We start from the raw sequence: 4,031 nt of genomic DNA on the forward strand, positions 1-4,031 counted from the left end.
GTTGTCCTTGCAACTGTTAAAGAAGAAAATCTAAGAGAGGAGGAAAAGAGAATCAAGGAAAGCAAAATGCATTGTTTTCAAATTTAAATCTGTTCTTTTGAACTTTTGTTAGTGTTCTCCTCATTGAGGACAACTACTTATCCAGTCCTCCCGGATTTATTCAAAGGGCCCAATGATTTCAATATGAATGTCATATATGTAAGATTGGAAAAATAATGCATCAAATCTACGTAAATGCCACAAGGGAGAAATAAAATCTTTGGGGGTGGCACCAGTGTCTACAGGCAGTGGGAGAGTTAGAAGGGCACAGGGTTGAGAATCAGAAGACCAGCACACTGACCTTTGTTCCACCCTCCTCTCATTACCTGGGGCCTTGACCATCACATGACTGTTCAGAGGCTCGATGTCCTCTCTCATCAGTAACATGAATATGTATTTCCTAACTTCTTCACGAGGTCACTATCAGTGTCTAATGACAGACAAATGGACAAGCGTATGTATCTACATCATGTCAACTTAGCTAGACCGGAACTACATTTTCCAGGATTCCCTTCCCGGCGTAGTTCTGGGTTAGTCTGGGCCGAAAGAGGCATTAGGCAAGATTTGAAATGTGGAGACGAAACAGCAGCTATCTTCACTTCTTACACCTGGAAGCTGAGTGTAGGAATGAGACCCGGCTGCATCTCACACTCAGTGCTGCTTACCTGTAGGCTCCTCTGGGTGGTGCCGGCAGCAGTGAAGCCCCCAGCTGCTACACCACCTGCTGGCTCCTTCTTCGGCTTCTCTGACTGCTGGGCCGGGAGCTTGTTAAGTCCCGTGGCAGAGCCCCAGCTTCACCTGCAAGACACCCTGCCATCTAGGCATAAAGACGGAGAGACACTGACGAGTTCCAGTTCCTCTTTGTGGGTTTTAGTTCATCGGCGCCTTGCTTCCCCTGCTTCATATCCGTCCGCCCTTCCCAAGTGCCTATTTGCCGCTGCCTCCAGGATATAGCTTTAGATACAGAAGAGATAGCCTCCAAGGACTACTTAGCGCCTGTAATTGCATAAGGCCTAAAATCTATTATATATCCTTTACTATATAAACAGAAGTAGATATAGATAGATGTGTGTGTGTCCTATTGATGCTTCTCTAATGGAACCCTGACTGGTACAGACTACTATTCTTAAAAACATGGGCTGTTTATCTCGATATTCCCAACATTGGGCTGTTTATCTCGATATTCCCAACATAGCAAGTGTTCGACAAACTATTAAACTCAAAAGTATTTATTTGGCAAGCTTTCAAGATTAAACAAAAATAAGGTATTTTTTTTAATGCAACGATCACCAAAACAAAATATCAAGGAGCTAACAAATGCTGTTTCTTGATTACATATTAGTAAGATGAATTGCAGCCTAGAAATATTTTCTGACATAATCAGACCAATTTATATATAAGAATTCACTACGTCTGGTCCCTTGACATAAACCTACAACTAAATCTTATAATATTTAAATTTGAAACATTCTCATGCACCATTATTTTTAATGGCATGAACAGGAAGCTGTTTGCACTCAGCTAGTGGTGACTATTTCAGACTATAAATAGAGAAATATTTGGGATGGAGCAAAAAACTAGTGAACACACTTGAAATCGGTAATATTCTTATGTATAAGTGGGATGTTTTCACCATTTAATTCTCAAAGATAATAAAATATACACATTTACAGTTTTAATGATTGCAAGATTAAAATTATCTAAATAAGGTTTTCATTAACCAAATTTTTACCAAAAAGAAGATATACGCATATTTGTAAAAAAAAATTGTAGAGCTTTAAAAGCATCCAAAATCTTTCTCTCTCTTATAACCATCATGTTATATATTATGAGTCAACAACAACAGAATAATTGCAGCTAAACACCAAAGACAGAAAGCCAGGGAATTGGAATTAGACACAATCATGGTAGTAAGGCAACCACTGGGACTCTGAGGTATAGAAAGTCAAAGGACTCACAGTCAGGCAGTAGGAAGCTGCATCTAGAATGTCCGTTAGTAGGAACTGGAGTCCTAGCCCTTAGAGGGAGGGGAGTAGAGGAAGAAGTATGAACAATGCAATTCCTGGACCAAGATTATGGGCCATTAACTGAGGGGCTGGATTATTCCCTCATCCATTCCTCTAGATTGTCTCTTCCTCTTGTTTCTCAAACTCTGTAGTCCCCCGGAGCTAAGTTTAGATGTATACCCGTGGCTCAAACCACCAGCCATTTTGCCATGTTTCCTAAGTTTACATTTCAACCCTAAGTTTTTTCTGGAGTTAGAGCCAAAAGCCCTTATAGATCCACCTCGTGTCACCTCATGGATGTATCACAGCATCTCAAATTCAAAATGTCCAGAACCTATTCTGCCCAGAACTTGTTCCTCTTTCCTATATTCCTTCATTGATCTATTAATTCTGTTAAACATATCCTAAATATCAAACATTTGCCAGGTTCTTAGGACTCGATAACAAATTAGATGTTCCCAGTCCATGAGAGATTTAAAGTCCAGTGCAAAATTTCTCAGCCAAGACACAGAATGAGATTGCCTGGAATCTTGAAAAAGTACCAAAGCATGGGCCCTACTCACAGATATTCTAATTTAATTGGTTTTTATTGAAGGGGAAAGCACATTCTTATTATTTTTAAAAAGCCCTCTAAGTGATTCTAATGTGTAGCTAGGGTTGGAATACCTATCATTCATGTAAAAAGCACGGAAATTACCTTAGAGCTTTTACTTTCTATGACCTCCAACACCCAATTAGTTTACTGGCTCTTATGGGAACGCTTCAAGAACATTTCTTAAACTTCAGGCCCATTGTCATTGTTCTTTCCACTGTCTTTGATCAGGTGACCCTAATTTCTCCAAAATTTTGGCAGTCATTTTCTAACTTGTTTCCTTGTCGCTAGTTTTTCCCTCTCAGATCTGCTCCCCAAATAACAGCAAGAGTGATTTTCCTCAAACATAATAATGACCATGCAGAGATCTAATGATCTAACTCTAGTTGCACATATAAACATATAAAATAAATATGTAAATAATGTATAATTCCAGAATAAAAACGTTAAATGAAAAAAGCAAATCATTTAAGAATATGTGTAGTTTGATTCCATTTTAAGATCAAAAAAGGCAAAAACAAATCTATGCATATATATGTATTTTTTAAATAAACCTTTTTTTTAAAGATTTATTTATTTATTTGACAGAGAGAGAGAGAGAGAGAGACAGTGAGAGAGGGAACACAGCAGTGGGAGCGGGAGAGGGAGAAGCAGGCTTCCGGCGGAGCAGGGAGCCCGATGTGGGACTCAATTCCGGGACCCTGGGATCATGACCTGAGCCGGAGGCAGACGCTTAATGACTGAGCCACCCAGGCACCCCAAATAAACTTCTTATTAAAGAAAGATTTACATAAAGAAAAGTACTCAAATTAAAACCACACAACCTGAAGAATTTTCACAAAGTTAACACAGCCACCAGGTTAAGAAATGAAATATTACTAACACCTCAGAATCTTTCCTTGTACCCATGCCAATCATTTTTCTCTCCTCCTAGATGTAACCACCTATATGACTTCAAATATAATAGATTTCCCTGTTTTGAACATTATGTAAATAGATCATATGGTATATATTCTTTTACATCTGATTTCTTTTCAACAATGTTACATTTGTAGCTTTGCACAATGCCAGTATCACAGCCAATAAGATTTATCTGAGGCGTGATTATTGCTAATTGAAAACTTTTCCCAGCATGTCTGTCTGGCTCATTTGGGGGAACATGTGACTCTTGATCTCCCAGTCATGGGTTTGAGCCCCATATTGGGTGTAGAGATAAGTAAATAAATGAACTTTAAAATAACAACATTACATTTGTGAAATTCATTCATGACATCGTATGTAGCAGTGATTTGTTCTTTTTCATTACTACATAGTATTCTGTGTAATAATATTCTAATTTATTTATCCATTCTACTAATGGCCATTTGGAGCACTTCCTGCTTTGGGCTATAACT

At 38.5% G+C, this 4,031-nt stretch overlaps 1 non-coding gene across 1 annotated transcript; it reads left to right on the forward strand.

Annotated features, from left to right (window-relative positions):
* Positions 1 to 3,690: 3,690 nt before the first annotated feature.
* On the forward strand, positions 3,691 to 3,824 carry LOC114213090 (U4 spliceosomal RNA). Its single transcript, XR_003610124.1, has one exon. It is a non-coding gene; the product is annotated as a U4 spliceosomal RNA (small nuclear RNA).
* The last annotated feature ends 207 nt before the right edge of the window (positions 3,825 to 4,031 follow it).

This window comes from Eumetopias jubatus, unplaced genomic scaffold (genome assembly GCF_037043125.1).
Source record: "Eumetopias jubatus isolate StellerSeaLion01/CBP00866 unplaced genomic scaffold, mEumJub1_p1.0 scaffold_6, whole genome shotgun sequence".
NCBI lineage: Eukaryota > Metazoa > Chordata > Mammalia > Carnivora > Otariidae > Eumetopias > Eumetopias jubatus.